The sequence below is a fragment of the Protopterus annectens genome, chromosome 12.part0, assembly GCF_019279795.1.
Source record: "Protopterus annectens isolate FY-2018-M chromosome 12.part0, PAN1.0, whole genome shotgun sequence".
Lineage (NCBI taxonomy): Eukaryota > Metazoa > Chordata > Ceratodontiformes > Protopteridae > Protopterus > Protopterus annectens.
Window position 1 is genome coordinate 633,436,380 of NC_056746.1, and position 20,672 is coordinate 633,457,051.

Consider the following 20,672-nt stretch of genomic DNA (forward strand, 5'->3'; position numbering starts at 1 on the left):
TTCTTCCTCACCTTCCCTCCCAATCATCCCCCAACCTTATCTTTCTAAAAGGATATTGGATGCTATATGAATTTTTAGTTCCACATTTGAGTTGTAGTTCTTATCTTTCTGTCCTGTCTCTATAATACTATAGACATAGGCAGCAAACTCAATCTGAGGAGTTAGAAGTATCTTAGTGCATTATGGGAAGAGGGAGGAGCTCAACACTAGGATCCAAAGTCTGGAAAATGCAGCCGAATCTGATCCGAGGATTGGATCTGTAACCCATCAGTGAGGAAGAATGAAAATGGACAACACAGATACCAAGTTATGGTAAGTACATAACTCTACATTTTTCTTCTCTAAAACAAAATAAAAAAAAAATCACTAACCAAGTAGCTAATATTCTCATGCAATCTGAAAGCTTAATTTTGTTTTCAAGAGACAACTCAGGAAAACTCTTCCTTGCTACAGTGTACTCTACAGTGTTTGGTAACCCTCCAATGACACAACATTTCAATGTGCTGTGGGAAGTCCACATGCTAGGGATATTGTTCCATTCGCTAGCCCTGACATCATATCACTCAGCTTTTAGAGTGGCAGAAAAGCCATTATACCCACTAACAAACAGCTGCTCATCCAACACCCCAATTCCAAAGTTACTGCTAGGGGTTAGCATGTCGGAAATGGTGTGCCAAGTGTTAGTAACTGGATTGTAGACCTCACCACTGCTAAGTTGATCAAATCCACCAAATCCTCCTGTTGTTCGTCCAGTCCAACAAAATAGATGAGCCTTCATGGGTTCTGTTCAAACAGCTTTATTATGTACAAACACATCAGGATTGAGGTTTAATAACTTTAACTTAGATAAACTTATAAACAAACTAGCTATCACACTCATACATGCTCACTCTCTGGCTGCACTCTCAAAATGGCACTGAAGCTAACACATGCTTGCTATTTTGCTTCTTAAAAGTACAACACACACACACACACACACACACACACACACACACACACACACACACACACACACACACACACACACACTCTATTCTACATCCTTCCACTTTGAAAAATGGGTCATGCAATATTGACAACATTAACTGACATGCAATTGTTACAAATAATTTTTTGTCATGCAATCATACAAAACGAAATACATATAGACAATTATGTCCAGGTTGCTGTGTATTTCACACTAGGTTTGGAAATATGACCAAATCATGTGACATAGAAATTAGAATTAGGTCTAGCAAATGGGACTGTCTCTGCTGAATGTTCAACTTTGGGAACATCAGGAACAGAAGTAGAAGTTAGGACACGTTCTGCAATAGGAACATTGCCTGAATTGCTCTGAGATCTAGAGACTGTATCACAGGAACAATGCTGTAATATCAGTTCTGATACAGGAAAAAGAAGTCTTCAATTTCTCCTACTCCACACCTTCAGATTCTACAAAGTAGGATCTTGGCTTGGCACATATACTTGTTACTTGACCAATCCAGTCAAAACTTTTTGCCACTTGTAAACCCACTGTCTCTTTTTCTTTCAACGGACAAAGAAATCTGCTCAATTTATCATAGCTGGACTTCTGGAAAGAACACTTTCTGAATAGTTGGGCTCTGATTGTTCTGTCGTTCTTTGCTTTAGGCCTCAGCAAGCTGAAACTGATAAGCAATGTTGTTCTGGTTTGCCTAGATAGAAGTCTCTGAGCAGGTGAGCCAAGTATATCGTCACTGGGTATGTTTCTGAGATTGAGTAAATTCAAAAAGACATCAGTATTATCAAGCTTTGACTTCTCTAGTAATTGCTTTGCACTCTGTACTGCACGTTCAGCTAGTCCATTTGACTGAGGATATTCTGGATTACTAGTAACATGTACAAAGTCCCATTCTTTTGCAAATTTCTGAAACAGCTGACTGGTAAATTAGATACCATTGTCAGAAATAACTTTGTGTGGACTACCATGGACTGAGAAATGATGTTTCAACTTAATGACAACAGCAGTGGATGTTAGATTCGGTAGTAAATCAATCTCAAACCGGTTCGAATAAGAGTCTACCAACACTAAGTAATGCCGATTGGTCCACTCAAATATATCAGTGACTACTGTTGACCAAGGTAGTTCAGGAACTTGACTTAGCTGAAGTGGTTCTCTTTGCAAATCTAGTTTAGCACTATTGCATACTGAACAAGAAGAAAGTGCTTTATTAATGTCTTTTGCTAGAGAAAGCCAAAATACTAGTCCTCTCACCTTTCTTTTGGTAAAGTCAGAACCTGAGTGATGACGATGCAAAATCTGCATATACTCACACTGCAAGGAAGCAGGAACAACAATTTTAGGCCTTTGAAAATAATGCCATCTTCCAACAACATCTCACCACTGTAAGGAAAATAAGTTTGCACTTCAAGTGGTACACTAGATTGCTTTGACGGCCATCCAACAGTAATGTAATGGTCGAGCTTTTGCAAAATAGAATCAGTCTAAGTATGATCTTTCAGCTCAAGTCTCATTGTAGAAGTATTATGCACTTCCACGACATCAAAGTTAAAATCTGCATGAAGCTGTTCCATTATATTTCTGGGCGATCTGGATAAGGTATCAGTCAGATAAAGAAGTTTGCCTTTTGTATAGACTATTTTGAAGTTGTACTTTTGCAATTTGAACATCATTCTTTGTAATCTTGCTGGAGCCGAATGCATAGGCTTCTTTAAAATAGTGACTATAGAGGTTGGTGATAAGTCTCAATCTGAATAGCTCGACTATAAATATAATCATGAAATGTTGAACATGCAAAAACTATTGCCAAAAGTTCTTTCTCAGTTTGAGCATATTGTATTTCAATTTGGGTAAGCGATCTAGATGTGTAAGCTACTGGTCTGTTTTCTTGAAGAATAACTGCTCCAAGATCAAATTTTGAAGCATCACAGGAAAGAGTTACTGGTTTATTGACATCACAGTATCTTAATGTTGTGTGGTGATAATTTTCTACTTAAGGTCTTCAAATGCTCTCTGGTGCTGTTGCAGCCAAGACCATGTAACATTTTTGTGTGTTAGCTCTCTCAAAGGTGCTGTCAACTCACTGAAGTCTGGTATGAACTTGCCTAAATAGTTGACCATACCAAGAAAACGCTGTAGAGCTTGAACATTATCTGGTGCTGGCATCTCAAGAATGGCTGCTTGCTTGGATGGGTCTAGATGCAAACCAGTGCTGGTAAATAAATGACCTACATATGTAACTTCTAGTAGCCTGAATTTGCACTTTAGGGGATTGAGCATTAAGTTCGCTTCACGTGCTCTGTCAAGAACTTTGTTAAGGTTTCTCTCGTGCTCTGCTTTACCATTGCTTCCAACCAATAAATCATCTACAATTATGGCACAAGAATAACCTGAAAAAATTTGTTACATTGCATGTTGAAAGACTTCGCTTGCAGAATTTATTCCAAATGGCATCCTGAGGGATCTGTATCTCCCAAATGGAGTACTGAAAGAATTTTATTTTATTTATTTTACATTTGTTTACCGGGATAGTCCGACTGGATATATGTCCATTTTCAGCTGAGGCCCAGGGAGAAGAGCTCCAATAGACAATATTACAAAGATTACACAACAAGTTAGATACATAGAAAATATAAGACAAGGAGTTATGTGCAATGGTTTAGTAATGTTCCCAATAGGGAGTCACAATTTTCATGGTCTGACACATTAAAAGCAAAAAATCATCAGATTGGAACAGAATGTACTTAAGTATTAAATGTTAAGATATTATTCAGATATGATTTCATTTTATAACTTAATCAGGGTTGGTACACGGACAAAGCCAGTTCACTTTGAAATACTGTTTGAGGCTTTTACTGAAGAGACTTATGGAGGATTGAAGGATTATATAGTTTGGCAGTGAATTCCAGGTTTTGCCAACAATGTTGGCAAACAGGGATTCACCAGCTGAGTTATTAGCTTTGTAGATTTGGAACAGTAGTTTGTTGGCTGATTGTAGGGACCTCAAGTTGTTGTATGGCTTTATAATATTGATAAGTGAGGGGGTAACCTCAGGGTGGTATAGCATTTTGTGTGCTATTAAGAGTTGATTGAATAGAATTAAGCTGGGCAGTTCTAGCCACTCTAGTTCTTTCCGGTTCTGGCAGTGATGGGTTCTATAGCTGGAGCCAGTGGAAAATCTGGCAATATGGTTGTAGCTATTGGAGAGCTTACTCAGTTCAGGTTTGTTAGGGTTTGAGAGTACAGGAGAGGCATATATAAGAGTAGAGAGTAGGTGTCACCAGGCAATTGCAGTTCTAGCTAATGGGGTTAAAATGACTTGTTTCTTTACAGAGATCCAGGCTTCTTATTGATGGTCTGTATGGTTTTATTGACCTGTAAGTCAAATTTAAGATTATTATCTATAATAACCCCTAAAGCTTAGTATGGGTATCTGGGGAGATAGTGGCACCATTGTTAGATGTAACAGAGAATGAAAATGGGGTGGATCTACTAAGTGGGGGTGAAGAGTAGAAGTCTAGTTTTATTGGGGTTCAGCAGTCGACATTGGTTGGAGAGCCAGTTTTCAATAGTGTTAAATGTGTTTTGGGTTAAGATTTGCAGGTCGGATGTGGAGGTGGCTGAGCAGATCAGAGTGGAATCAGCTGGATACTGAATTCAGATAGCTTTAGGGATAGCAGTGTGAAGGTTAGTGATGAAAATGGAGTAGAGTAGTGGTCCTAGTATGGAGCCTTGAGAGACACCAAGTGTGAGAGGTAGCTGGCTGAACAGTTTGCCCTGCCATAATACAGCCTGTTGTCTACCAGTCAGGTAGGAATGGAACCACTGGATTGTGTGCTTATCGAGAGAAATTGACTTTAGAGAAAGAATGAGAAGTTCATGGTTGACCATGTCAAAGGCTTTTGATAGGTCAAGAAAGAGGGCAGAGGATAGCCTATTGTCAGTCTTGTTTTGGTTTATGGCATTAGTAAAGGAAAGGAGGGCAGACGTGGTGCTGTGATGTGGCCTAAAGCCATGCTGGGATAGGTTATTCTGTGAAAGGTATTGTCTTAGTTGCTTGTGTACGCATTTCTCCATTATTTTGGCTAGTGGGAAAAGAATGGCAATGGGTCTATAGTTGGATATGTCTGTAGAACTACCACCTTTATGGAGTGGGATGACGTGGGATATTTTCCAGAAGGAGGGGATAGCACCTTCAGATAAGGTTCTATTGATCAGGATAGATATGGGGTATGCAATGGCATCTGCAACTATTTGTAGGTACTCTGCAGGGAGGAGGTCGACAGAGAGGGTAGTAGGATTTAGTTTTTTTATTAGTGTTTTGATGAAAGTGGTGGAGATGGGTTGGAAGCTAAAATGGGGATGATTAGTGGGTAGATTGGAGGTGGGGTTGAAATTTGTAGGGTTATTTGATTTGCCAGGGATTGGATTGTTTCAGTGCAAAAGTTATTATAGGTGCCAGCTATGGTCTCTGAGGAATTATGGGTGAGGTTTACAGGGATTGGGGTGGTAGAATGACCTCGATAAAGAAGTTGATTTAAGCCTGCCCAGAACTTTTGAGGGTTATTTTAGTGTTTATGTAGGAGATTTGGTAGTAGCTTTTTTTATCTAGTAGAATAGATTTTTTTTGTTTCATTCCTGAGTTGGCAGTATTTTAAGTGGTCAAGTGAGGCTTCAGTTGATCGCCAGCTAGTCCAGGCTCTGTTTCTAGTTTTGATTATTGACTTGGTATCCTTTGTGAGCCATGGTGCTATGTTTGATCTAGATTTTATAGTACATGCTGGAGCATGGGAGTCAAGGATACTTAGGAATTTAGTGTTAAGCTATGGACTCTTCTAATGATAGATTTTTTAGTTTTGTCCAGTCAACTGCCTTTAGTTCATTTTGGAAAATAACAGGATTGAAGTTCTTCTGGTTTCTAAGTGTTTTGTATTTGGTCTGGTGGGGGTTGCCTGCCTTGTGTTTTATGATATAGGTTAGTAGATAATCGTTAAGGTCATCAGGGAGAGTACCAGCTGTGTACAGTTGGGGTTGGTTATTGATTAGTATCCAGTCTAGGATACTTTCCTTGTTGGTAGGTTTGTTGATCCTAGTGGGAGAGATTATAGTCTGTTTAAACCCAGATAAGTTTATAGGAGTGATGGGGGGTTTAGAGGAGCAGGAGTGCCAATCGGTATTGAAGTCACCAAGAACTATGGTTTCTTGGGGATAGGTAGTGGATAACCAATAGAGGATATCTTCTAGCCTAGGGTATTTATATTGTTACCTGGTGGAATGTAGGCAGAGATGATGTTCAGACATTTGTTATGGTTAATCTGTAGTTAGGTTATGAGGAGTTCTGCATTATTGAATTGGGGTGGTTGGATGGTTTCTCTATTAACAGAGTATTTTTGTAAAGGACTGCTTTCCCACCTCCTTTCTTTGTGGTGTGGTCTAGTTGGTGTATATTATAGCCTGGAGGTAATATCTCATTATCAGTAATATTTGGTTTAAGCCAGGTTTCCGTAAGACACATAATGTCTGGGGAGTGGGTTGCTAGGAGGGTGTGCAAGTTAGGACTTTTATTGTTAATACTTCTAATATTTCAGTGAAATGTTAGGAGGAACTAGTGGGAGTAGAAAGGGGTAGCTTGACTGTGGGAGTTGTGGTAGGGGAGTGAAGGTTATTGGGTGTAGGTGGGCCAGGGTTGGGATGAATGTCCCCATGTATTATAAGGTTATAGTGACAGGAAACTCTAAGCTTTAGGATTTTGTTTATAAGTTTTATAAAGTCTTTGTCTTTAGGATTGCATTTTGTGGCTTAACAAGGGTGATATTTTGTTGGGGGTGATAGATTGGGTGTGTGGAGGATGGTTAAGTGTGTAGTCTTGTGTGAGAAGTCATGGGAGGCTGTTTGACCTTTTGGGTAGTGAATACCAAGATAACATTTTTGTTCATAGGCAGTAAGGTGATAAAATAGAATAGTGCAAGCAGTAAGGTAATTAGTATTGTTTTATTTGTTTGCATTATGCAAAAGGGGCTGGCCAGTTGTCAGGGTTGACTGTGCTAACAGGGTTTGGAAGAATGGAAGAGAAGGTAATGGGCTCGAGCGGAGAGGGCTGTTTAGTGATGTGTGAGGAACTGATTGGTACGTAGCATAAGGGGAGTGGCTAAAAGTAGTATAAATATAGCAGTACTGGGGTGGGTGAGAATTGGGGACAGGGTGGAGCATGGAGCAAGCCTGAGTGCAGCGAGGGTGAGCGGAGCAGGGTTAATACAGACACAAGTTTTTTACAGCCTTTGAAAGGATTTTATTATATATTTTTCAGTTTAGATGCACCAAATTGCTCTATCTCAGGGTTTTATTATATAATTTTCAGTTTAAATTCATTGAATTGTCCTATATCCTGTGCTGGTAAGTACTTTAGTCTAATATATTTAAGTTGTTAATATTACTTGTTTGGTATGTCTAGTTTAACATTTGGCTGAATTGAGTGTAGGGATTTTACTAATAAACTGTTAGGGACACCTCCAGTGCTGTAGACCCAGGGCTTTAAATAAAACAGAACAATGTTTTACAATATTAACCTGATAGAAGTGGGTTGCTGAGGGCCAAGACAGTTTAACTTCCCATATTTCAGTTTCAGCAGGGAGATCCTTCCTATGTTGCAAGCCTTTCAAGTTGTGGGTAGTTTGGTGAGGGATAGCACCTAGTCAGAAAATAGTATGTTAGTCTATTAATAATCTGCAATGAAGTTACAAGTTTTAACTTATACTAGCATGTATAGGATTATACCAATATATATGGATTATAGTAGCATGTATAGGTTATCCCAACGTCCAGAGCATTATTTTCTACTTAAAAGTTTCAAAGTGAGTTAATCAACCCAATGACTATTCCAACAGTAATGCTGTATATCTGTAAGGCTATCAATTACCTCTCACAATCATTTTCTATAGCATTTATGGTTAGCAGGGCAGTTTTCTTGTTGAATTACATTCAAACTAGCTCAGTTCACTCAGCGACTGCCCCGGTTTTATAGTCGCAGTGATATAGAGTTAGCACCAATCAATTAAAAGCATCTAGAGTTAATTCAGCATTTTTACAGTCAAGAAAAGCACAGTTTACTTAGTAGCTGATCCAATAATACAGTCTCAGTGTTTAAAGCTAGCGACTTCAGTTTTACACTCTTTAGTAATCACATAAGCAGCACAGTACAATATCATCTGGTTCTGTTATGCATTCAGGTACACACAAAACGGCATAATCAAGCGTATACTTTGTATCTGCTAATAACAAAGAATAACAGCAGCCTGTGAAGCTTTCCAGAGGTTTCTACCTTTTCTTTAAGCAAAGATAGCACAATTTAGTTTGTTCTGGCATAAGACAAGGTACATACCAATGTAATGAAGCAGCGTACTGGGACAGGAGCACCGGGGAATTTGAAAAATGGTGCCTGTGGTAGAGGGCTAAGTAACCTCACTTACGTGGACGAAGGGGGAGGGGGCTAATACAGACACAAGTTACTTACAGCCTTTGAAAGGATTTTATTATATATTTTTCAGTTTAGATGCACCAAATTGCTCTAGCTCAGGGTTTTATTATATAATTTTCAGTTTAAATTCACCAAATTGTCCTATATCCTGTGCTGGTAAGCACTTTAGTCTAATATATTTAAGTTGTTAATATTACTTGTTTGGTATGTCTAGTTTCACATTTGATTGAATTGAGTTTAGGGATTTCACTAATAAACTGTTAGGGACACCTCCAGTGCTGTAGACCCAGGGCTTTAAATAAAACAGAACAATGTTTCACAATATTAACCTTATAGAAGTAAGTTGCTGAGGGGAAGGACAGTTTAACTCTCTCTATTTCAGTTTCAGCAGGGAGATCCTTCCTATGTTGCAAGCCTTTCAAGTTGTGGGTAATTTGATGGGAGATAGCACCTTATAGAAGTTGGTTGCTGAGGGACAGGACAGATTAACTCTCCGTATTTCAGTTTCAGCAGGGAGACCCTTCTTATGTTGCAAGCCTTTCAAGTTGTGGGTAGTTTGGTGGGGGATAGTACCAATGTAATGAAGCAGCGTACTGGGTCAATAGTGAAGATTTGCGATCAAGCATCACTTGCCAAAATGAACTTTTTGCATCTAAGACAGAAAAAGCAATGGCATTTGGTATCAATGTTGTGACTTCCTCGACTGTATGCATGGGATGATGTGGTGTCTTCAATACTTTGTTCAAATCCCTTGGGTCAATACATATTCTGATTTCATCTGAGCCTTTTTTGTGAGCAGCTATCATGGACGACACCCATTCCATTGGTTATGTAACTGGAATAATCACACCTTGCTGCACCATTTTATCCAATTGAGCTTTGACTTTATCCTGCACAGCTATCGGAACTTTTCTTGGCGGTCTGATCACAGGACTGACCTCTGGGTCTAACTTCATGGAATACACAACTGGAAGTTTACCCAATTTATCATCAAAAACATCAGCATACTCTGAGAAAATAGCTTCAATAAAACTGGAACTAGAATATGGGCTTATATGATGAACTTTTTTGGTAAAAGAAAGCAGATTCATTCTCAAACTGTCTCTGAGACCCAGTAATGACTACGCAGGTCTTCGGACTACATAGACTAACAAGCTGTAGCAGTTTCTAGCCAAACAACATAAAAGCACTACTGAGCGTTCGGTTTGAATTTCTTCACCTCCATAAGCAACAAGTTTTGCACAACTAGCCACATTAAGTTGCTCACCAGCTCTCACCTTAGCAAAAGTATCTGCTGACATAGCATTACACTTTGAACCTGTGTCTGCTTTGAGCTCGGTGGCTTTACCATTAATCTGGGCAGTACAAAACACTTCATTCTTTGCCAACAAATTTACTGCATCAAGCTTTACACCAATCACTGATACACCATCTATGCAGAAAGTAGAATTGCAGCTCTCTATATGATCAACTTGCTTTTTTGAGTGACCCTTCTTTATAACTGTATGAGGTTTACTTGATTTGCAAAACTTTTAAAAATGGTTCCAGTTTTTACACTTGTGGTATTGCTGACCAAATGCTAAACATTTTTTCTCTTTTAGACTCATGACTGGCATCACAATTGTGACAGTTAACAATAAAGCTTGATTTGGGTTTTGCCGACTCACCCTTGTACTGCACTGAACATGTTCTTCTCTTAGAACCTGCTGGAAAACTATGGGTTTTACCTGACACACTCTCAGGGGTTACAGCTGCCATGTGCATAGGCCTGCTTCTGCTAGCCATGTGTTACATGCTGTCTACATTTGCTCTGGAGCCTGCTGAAACCATGCTCTTATCACCTGCAAGCATACTTGGATTTGGCAAATCTCAATAGCTTTGCTCAGCATTAAATCACTGCCATGAAGCAAAGTCTTTCTCATTGCACCACTATTAATACCACACACAAGCCTGTCCTTTCATTAACTCATCTCTTAAGAAATCAAGCCTATACATTTTAGCTTTGTTTCTTAGGTCAGTAATATAAGCTGCAGAACTTTCTCCTTGCTTTTGATTTCTTGTGTAAAACAAATGTCCTCCAATGTAATATTTGTCTGGGGGTTACACATTTCCCTGAATTTGTGCTTCAAACACTCAGGGTCTTCCCTTGATTCAGCCTGTTGAACAATATGATGGTTTGCTCCCTCTCCTTGATATACTGCTGGTGCATACACAAATGAACTCTGTCTTTCAATGGCCTCTGACCCAGCTAAGTTTTGCAAAATGAATGCCCTGGTGCATGCATCTTTGTCAGAATAAGCTGCTTATATAAAAATATCGTACTCTTGATCAAATTTTCTCCAATTCTCTACAATATTCTGATCAAATACAAGAGGTGATGGCTTTAGAAATCTGTCTGCAATGCAACCCAAGTCCATTTTTAACTGTACGAGCCTACATACTTGCACATATGCCTGAACTTTATGCCAGTATTTGTAACTATGTCCAATAGCATAACAAGACTCTCAATAACTGAACTCTGCGAAATAAGCCTCTCAGGCACCAAAATACTCTTGAAATCACTGTACTGTAAGAAATCACCTCATCAGTGTAAGAAACATTTCAAAATAACTACACTGTGCGAATAAACTGGGCAGAAGAAGCTCAGAGTAAAAAACATTTCAAAGTGATTGGACTTTGCGAATAAACAGTACACAGCACACTGAAACTTTCCCAACATAGCTGTATTTTGCTAAATAACTCTTTACAGTGCAAGAAACACTCTGTAATGGAGACACTCTGCAAATAGACACACCCAGCATAAGAAACGTTTTGAATGGCTATATTTTGACTGCACTTTACAAAATAGTTGCACTTTGCACACAAATAAACTCTTTGGAATAAATGCACAATAATAAGCAGACAGTGTAAGCACTTTTACACACTTTGAGATACTTCGAATAATTCTAGTTATGCCTTGAATAGCCTCAATCAATGCAAAATACTAGTTTATGTCACACACAGTATCTTGCCAAAAAACATGCAGTCGCCTTGCTTTATTGATGCTTAATGTGCCCTTTCTGCTCTTTATTATATTTGTTTTGCTTGTTTAATCTTTTTTCATGCCCATTATACTTTTCTTGTGCTCATTTTACTCTAAACATGCTCATTTTACCTTAAACATGCTGGTTTTACTTTAAAGATGCTTGTTTTGCAATTCTGAGGTAATTCCAAACCCCTTTTTGTGCTTTTCTTATAATTGTTTTATCAAATTTCTTTATTTTAAACATTTTGTTTAATTAATAAACTTTTCATGCCTCTCGCTTGCTTAATATTGCGGTTTGTTTTTTTAATAAATAAATCGTTCGTGCAAGTTTTCATTACCTTGGGTTCATTTCTGACCCATTTTTAGCTCAGTTCACTTAGTTTGCCTTCCCTGTTAACTCTGCACCTTGTAGCTCTGGAAAGCAGTCTCTGGAATCTCAGTTCTGACACTATGTCGCTCATCTAGTCAGGACAAAATAGACAAGCCTTCGTGGGTTCTGTTCAAGCAGCTTTATTAAGTACAAACACATCAGGACTGAGGTTTAATAACTTTAACTTAGATAAACTTATAAACAAACTAGCTATCACACTCATACATGCTCACTCTCTGGCTGCACTCTCAAAATGGCACTGAAGCTAGCACGTGCTTGCTATTTATATGCACATGCTGTCCTTGAAACACTTCTTAAAGGTACAACACACACATACACACACACACACACACACACACACACACACACACACACACACACACACACACACACACACACACACACACACACACACACACACACACACTATTCGACACCTCCCACCTGTAATATAGAGAGAGGAGCGCAAGTGATTCAGTTGTCGGTAGATATACCTGCAGCCTGTAAACTCAATACTGGTGTATAATGCAACTGCTTGTTGCTCTACAAGAGCTGCTTTAGATCCTCACCACTTCATAATTTGTACATTACAAAGCAAAACAATCTTATACAGCAAAGTGTGTGTGCTGTGGTTAGTGACGTTCTAACAACTATATACAAGTGGGATTAAGAGAACTAGAATTTGAATGTGAACCCTGTCTAAATGTAAAATATTGTCCTAGCACTGTAACAGACCACTGGCTATTGTAATTAGATCAAGAAATAAATTGGGAAAATAACTCAGAACTTAAGGAAAACATAAACTGTAATGCTTTTAAAAGAAAAAAAATCTGATATTGTGATTAATGCATTAGTTTCAGAATATTCAGAACTCACTGATTTATGAGTGTTTACAAATTTGCTGCATATTGTACCAAGCAATAAAATACAAATATATGCCAACTGGACTCAATATGCTTGACTATCTATGACCTAGGCCCAGGTGTTCCAAGCAAGTGCAAGGATGCTCATACACACATGCTCACATACACATACATTTATACATATACACAAATGTACACCACTCATGTACATACACGTACATATAGATACACACGTTCCCTTTCTTTGCCCTTCTAAAGTATAGATGTGGCCTTGGTACTGTCTTTTGCACTAAAATGTTAACAGTAACACTGTAGATGTGGCTTTGGTACTGTCTTTTGCACTAAAATGTTAATAGTAAAATCTTTTGTCTACTCCCGAACTACATTTCCCAGAGTCCAGTGAAAAGTTAATTCCCTCTGTCAGTACAGTACACGATTTAGTCTGTAGATATTCTTCATTATCCTCATCTCCTAGTTCCCCCAGAATTAAGATATTACTGACACCCCTTCTCTCAGCATGCTGAAGAACAATTTTAGGGAGAAGTTAACATAATTTTGTATCTTGACAGCAATAAGCAGAGTTTTATGTCAGTATGTTAATGTTCAATGATAAAATTGCTGCAAAATGGTTCATATTCTTAACAGCTGACTTTTTTTTTCATTCAGTTGCTTTTGGTATGTTTCCATTATGTTATTAGTACTCACAGTTCAGATGCTAGCAGAGTGCTAAATAATAAAAAATAAACAACCAAAATGTTTTCCTAGCCATATTTTCTTGCCACATAAATGTGTTCTTGATATGCAATCACTTCTGCCCCACTTCGTTCCTTTCCCATTGGTGTAATCAGGGTCCACTGGTTGGTTTTTGGATCATATATCTCAGCTGTTTTTAAACATTCATATTCATCACCAGAGGAGCCTTCATATATGTACACCTGAATTAACATAACAAAAAAGTCAGAAAATCAATAAGGCTGATTATTAGCAGTAATTATAATCAAATGAAATAAATCCAGAAAGTCGTACTCTGGTTACAGCCATCACCTGATGCTCACTGGATATCTTGTTACTAGACTGAGCATGCTTGAACTTACTCAAGCTTTATAAGGCTTAGACTGATGATTCTACATATATGGATCAGTGTGATGCAATGTCTGTTCTATTTCTAATCCTGATAAGAATAATTCTCACTCAATATACATGCGATTATTTACCTTTCCTTGTAGAGCTGTAGCACCTGCATCAGTTCTGACTTCATGCATATGAGAAATCAAAGTCCATCGATTCATTTCAGGGTCATATTGCTCAGCTGTGTTCAGGTATTTTTGCCCATCAAATTCCCCCCATGGCATATATGAAGTTGTTTAGTACAGTTACACTAAGATAGCAGTGTCTTGAATGCATGGGGGCAACTTCCTGCCATGTCTTTTTGACAGGGTTGAAACACCTAACGCTGCTGAGGTAATTTTCACTATCAGTTCCACCAATAATATACATGTATCCCCTTAGATACGCTACACCATGGTTTGCACGAGGGCTTTTCCCTTCATATGTAACATCTACCCGCATATCAACATGAGTATCATATGCCTCAACGACATTTGTCGGGCTAGCTTCACTCTCTCCACCAATGGCAAAGGGGACTGCATGTGGAAGTTGGGGCTTAGTTAGCAGGTTCCTGGACTGTTGGCAGGAAGGTCTTCTGTTGAGAGCAAACATAATTTTAAGGGTATTAATGATAGTTTGGTTGCATTCATAGTTGCCTTTCATGTAGGTATGGGTTTTGACATTCTTTAAGAAGTATCAGCATCCAGTTGGGACAGTCTCACCTGAAATAGTAATAACAATTGTTGATGACTCTTCATAAAATCTTTTACACTTACATTTGTTTTGTTCCTTTTGCAGAGAATCATATTGTCCACTATGGCTTGCACTGTAACTGAACCTGCCTTCAAATTCTAGCACCAAGTATACAACACATAGACTAAAATACTTCCCACAGAATAAGTCAGAAGTTTTATTCTTCATTCCATTCAGTACGTACTGCTAGATGAAGTTGTGTGATAAAATATTGTTATTTTTATAGAGCTTATTGAGTTTGTAGTGTATAGGTGTATTTGCCTTGGTAATAGGAGAAACGTTTCCTGCAGCCCTTAAAGAAGTTGTTTCCTCTCTTTTTTTTCCTTAACTTTCAAATTTTGACTACGTGTTTTAAAGTAATCACAGCCTTGCACATTCCTGTAAAAGCCTATTAGCCAGAGAAGACATGTATGTGCTGCTTTAAGGAAGGTCCCTTGGTTGCTATTGAATTCATACAAACAATCTGACAAAACTATGTACAGGGGAATCTTTGTGATGGGAGTCCTTTGAAATACTAATCAAATATTATTGTTTTAATATTTAGTCTTGTAGGTAGTTGTTAAACTAATATGTCAGTCAAACCAAACATAAGTATATCTGAGTGTATTGTAAATATAGTTGCTGCAGATGTGTCTTGCCTATTCTTTTTCATTGTTGAAATAAAAGATCAGTACTTTTGTAGACTGTTACATTTTACTTTGTAGAAAGGAGGACTGCTTTGTGTGTGTGTCAGTACAAGTGTTCCATACTTTTAAAATCTAGTAGCGACATTTGCAAAGACTCACCATGGAAAGCAAAAGAGAAAGAATCTTCTTTCGCTCCTGGGGGTCATGATTTATCCATTTCACAGTGACTTCAACCACCACATTTTCCTGCTTGACACTGAGCTCATATTTTTCAATTCTTTCTCCATCCATGAAAGAAAATATTTTAAACATATTTTAAACACGTCTTTTACAACATTCATGACCATGGATTAAAATCACAGGAATACTTCCTGTGTAATGTCATGATAACCATTGTTTGTGTCTTTTGGCTTTTCCCGGTTAGGGGTCGCCGCAGCGGAACTCCGGTCCGCTAATAATTGGCAGTTGATTTTTATGTACCGGCTTGCCAGGCCTGACACACAATCTTCAATGAAGGTACGCCCATTCACGCCTGTCTCCACGCAAACAACGCTCTAGCTGAGAATCGAACCGGACAGCGTCTTACTGTGAGGTGACAACGCTACCGCAGCACCACCACCGCGGGTTCATCATGATAACCATGCATATGTATATAAATACCATTGCTAATTTGATTATATATGTTGTTCAGTGGCTGTTACTAGACTATACTAGACCCTTCAGCTTGGGCTAGGCAAATGTAACTCCTAACTCCAGCTTTCGGGATCTTATTCCCACGTGTAGTCATTATTTCCAAAAGCAAACAACTTACAAATCATTGCATGGCATCACGTGAAACAGTAGATCATTTTGATGAAATTGGTCATTTATATTTGTATTATAAATTGTGCATCTTTAAATATATTTAGTATTGCTTATATAGCTAATTAAGCATATTTTTCATATTTTTGTAAGTATCTTAATAAGCATTCAGAGAAAAATATCTTGCTGTCATGTGAAAGCACATGCCTGGCTAATAAATGTGTCCTGATAATAAGGCTTTAGGGTGCGCAGTTTTCAAGAAATTAGAATCTGTGAAACTTTAAAGATAGATATCATTCTGGGTTTGCAAGCATTAACATAGTTCATTTGCTTGCCTTATATTTTTAGCTTGATTTTTTTTTTTTCAGAAAGTGTCTTGAATGAGTGTATGCTGTTAGATGTGTGACATTCCTGAGCTCAGAGGTGCTAATGAGTCAAGGAGGAAGGGACAAGCAGATTAGGCTGCCTAGGCATTCAGGAGCACATGTGACCAGCTTTGCTTGAGTAGTGCAAGTTGTTAACTTGCTATTCAGTAGACAAAGTAAATATTTAATAGAGTGTGTATCTATGTGTGTACGTATATGTGTACGTATGTGATTCTTTATTACATCTTTTACATGTGTTTAAATTGTTTTGATCAGTGCTTATTTAGCTGGAATGCAGTACTTGTAATGTTGGAGGAGAAGGGGAAAACATATGAACTACTGTTTATCTAGCTCTCTTCAAATTAAGCTCAGCATGATTTCACCATCCAAAATAGTAATTTGAAATTCAAACGTCAGAAGTTGAATTTGTGATGGTAATGTATTTGGGGTTTCTGTGTGTGTGTGTGTGTGTGTGTGTGTGTGTGTGTGTGTATGGGTGAATTCATGCATTGCAGTTTGTTGGTCTTGTGTTAACTCTTTCTGTTATTTTGATGGAAATTACAATAATATTGATTTAAGAACAGAGTTGCGTGTCTATATATTTTCAGTTACTTAATTTGATAATAAATTCCTTTTATTTTGCTGGAAAGACAGTTTGGCAATATATTTCATTTTTTCAGGTAGCAACACAATATACAGGACTGTGTAGCCAATTCAGCTTATAGTCATTGTAAATTCAGTTTGCAAAGAAGCTCATCTATTTTTTTATGCACAGTTTATCTGCGATGAGTGCTGCCGTTTGTCAGTGCTGGCCATATTCCCTTTTTAGTGGTGACCCAGGAGCAATGTCAATTAAGTGACTTCCTTAAGGTCACTCAGTAGGCGAATGAGGGCTGAGGGAATCAAACACTGTACCACAGAAACTGCAACTAACAGATTTTTACCCTCTGCTCCAACTACTGGACACAGTAAAAGCACAATATCTTTCTAATCTGTGCTTTCCACCAGAGCTATTTGACCTCTGCAAAAAGGCTGGATAAAACTAATGACAGAATAAGTGTAAGTTTTCCTTATGTAAAAAGTAAAAATATGTATTTTATTTATTTATCATTAAATACAAGGAAAGTCCAACTTAGATTGATCCCATTTTCAGTGGAAGCACAGGGAGAAAAGCTCCAAAGTTATTATAGATATAAGTACTAAATACTAAACATTTCACTAGAAAAATATGTATTTTTTCACCTGTAACATGCAGTGGCAACAGTGCTAAGCTCTGAAGTGTCTAAAGTTGTGGAGTCATTCAGAAATGCACTGCAGTGGAAGCACTGAGGACAGAGTTTCAGTCTTGGGTTTGACTTGTGTTTTGTAATGACATTTTAAAGGCTAGCAGTATAGCCTTTCAAATAGTGGCCCCAGTGGCCTTCTTTTATCTGCCTTTGATGCCACAGGCTGACATTTAGCAAAAGATCATGGCCACAGTGAGTAATATTGCCTTCACACAGTGCATGCCTACAGCTGTGTTCTTGACCATGGTTTTTTCTGTGTGGTCTGTATGCCTTCTCTGTTTCTAAATGGGTTTATCCATGTGATCTGTTTTTTCCAGCATTCTAAAGATATCCTGTAAGTGAATCAGTGTTCTTGCAATTTCCTGTAGTAAGTGTGCAGTGTGTGTGTGTGTGTGTGTGTGGGGGGGGGGGTAGGTTTGTGCATTTAATGGTAGACCTGACTTGTCAGAGGCAGTGTCAGTATGTGTGCATATGTGAAAAAAATCAATGTACCTTGCTATAAACCTAGCTTATCTGGAATGGTGTGCACCTTACTGTAGACCTGGCTTATCAGGTACGATGTTAATGCATGTGAGAAAAAAGTATAACTGACCATGTTTTTGGTGAACACAGAATATTGACGTACACATATGTAACTCTTCTTGGTAAAACTAACACACACACACACACACACACAGACACACACACACACACACACACACACACACACAGACACACACAGATTTAACAACTTGGTACCTTTCAAACATGAGGCATAAAATGCATCATATAACATTTAGCCTATCATACCTCAGGAATACCTGGCAGCTTCCACACCCCAGGCTGTATAATTGGATTTTGGCACAAGCTTAGTATATGCCTTTGCCATGGATCCCACCTAGTATAAAACTGGCCCTACTCAGAGGGGTGCACAGCAAATTGGGATCCCCTATGTGGAGGGCTAGAAACAGTGGGGTCATTATTTCTTTAACTTTCCTGACAATCAAAGCTTTAGATGAATTCACAGAAGGTTGCTATAGTTTGTGTTGAGGTCTGGAGATAGTCTGGTCACTATGTCTGAGTGGGGTAACATGAGAGGGGCATGGGGCAGCATGAACAGTGGGGTGGTATCATCAGTGCTACTCCTTAGAGTACAAACTGGAAGCACTTGTTTACACCACTTGTATGTGGATAAGAGGTATGAGTCTATCACAGTGTCTTTACTGGGTCTTCCCTAGTGCTGCAACTTTAGATTGAGGCTTGGCAGCTAAGGAAATTCAAAGTCTTAAGTATAGGGTGCAGCATGACTTTGTAGGCTATTTATTTCACTTTCAAATAATTAGGAATGCAAGATAATTTGGAGAAAATGACAGCTAGCCACAGAGCACTTGGAACAATAGGCATTATGCAAGCAATAATGCCCAACAGGTTGAGTATTATTGTGTAATAACTCATGTTCAGGGGTGTTCTGATTCTTCTACACCCTTGGAAGGGCACTGTTTACACAATGACACACACCCTGGAGGGCATTATTCTGCTGTGGGAATGTGCTATCTATTAAATTATTTTGTATTTTTTTATTACTTAACATTTTTGATGTAAAATAGTTTCTCCATCTAAAACTTCAAACTTGCCGTAGTATATAGAATTATTTTCAGAAGAAGTAAGTGTAAGTTATCTAAGTATTAAATGCTCCCCAACACACATAACGATTTAAGTACTCGATTAGTAAACACATCCTCAAATAAAAAAAAAACACGGAATGCAAGGTTCTCTGTAGCTCCCAGATGATGTTAAAATGAGATTTTAAATTCTTTTTTTGACAGAGATTTGTATTTTAGCACCTCTGTTCTGGACATGGTCAAAAAGTATGACAAGAGGGATAAGATGATATAGGGAATCTCTAAGATTTTTCAACCCTCCTTTTCCAATTTTTCTAAGGCATTCTCTAACAACTCATTCTATTTGGCAAAAAAACCCCAAAAAAACAAAATACACAGTCTCAACAAAATGCAGGTAAACAGATGTTTAAGAAGAAATGGCTAGGGAGTTCCAAAAAGAATTTAGGAACAACCTCCCTAAACCAAGCACAGTTCAACAAGTCAGAATGACTATTTAAGGGACCTTGCTGCTCTCTCTCACCCTGAAAGCCCCTTTTCTCTTCTAGAAAGTCTGAATTTCCACTTTTGTCTTTAGCAAGAAATAGTTTCAGACAAATGGGTTCTGAAGATCATTCATCAAGGTTACAGATGGTAGTGGGAGGAAAGTCCTCCTTTCCCATTGGTAATTCCTGATCCACCAGACTCTTTTATTTCAACCTATACTTTATCACATGCTGTTATGGGAAGTGAAAAAACAGTTCTTCCTTCCCAGGTGGAAAAAGGTGTTTATTCAAAGATCTTTTTAGTGCTAAATAAATAAAATGCTTAGAGACCACTTTTAGATCTTTCTTTCCTAAACCTGTTTGAGACAGTGTCCAAGTTCAAAACACTGTCACCTCACAACCTGCTACCTATTCTTCCACATTCAAATTTCCTAGTAACTCTAGATTTAAAAGAAATTATCATCACATCCCCATTCATCTAGACATCAGGCATTCTTCAAGGTTTTGTGTCTGGGTCACATTATCAGTTCTCCACCTCACCTTTTGGACTACCCACTGCAGCAAGAGTGTTCACAAAGTGTTTAGCTGCAGTTATAGCTAATTGCAGGCTACACAGTATGCACATTTTATTTAGATGACTTACTCATCTTGGCAGAGTCTTTTTTAAAGTGTCAGGACTCTCTCACTTGGGTGATCTCTTACACAAGCTGGGATTTCAAAAGAGCATTCAAAAGTAATGCTTTCACACAGGAATGTGTTCCTGGGATGTAACTAGACATGTAAGCTAGACACCTCAGTTAAAAGAGCTTTTCTTCCCCAGAATAAAATAGATCTATCTCTAGATCTGTTTCTAAGGTTTTCCACTCAGACTTCAGTCACAGTGAGGGAATACCCTTTGGACTATCCACTGCACCAATAATGTTCACTATGTGTCTAG

At 38.2% G+C, this 20,672-nt stretch overlaps 1 pseudogene; it reads right to left on the reverse strand.

The window, feature by feature from the left end:
• Positions 1-559: 559 nt before the first annotated feature.
• On the reverse strand, positions 560-15,491 carry LOC122816202 (annotated as a pseudogene).
• Between the last annotated feature and the right edge of the window lie 5,181 nt (positions 15,492-20,672).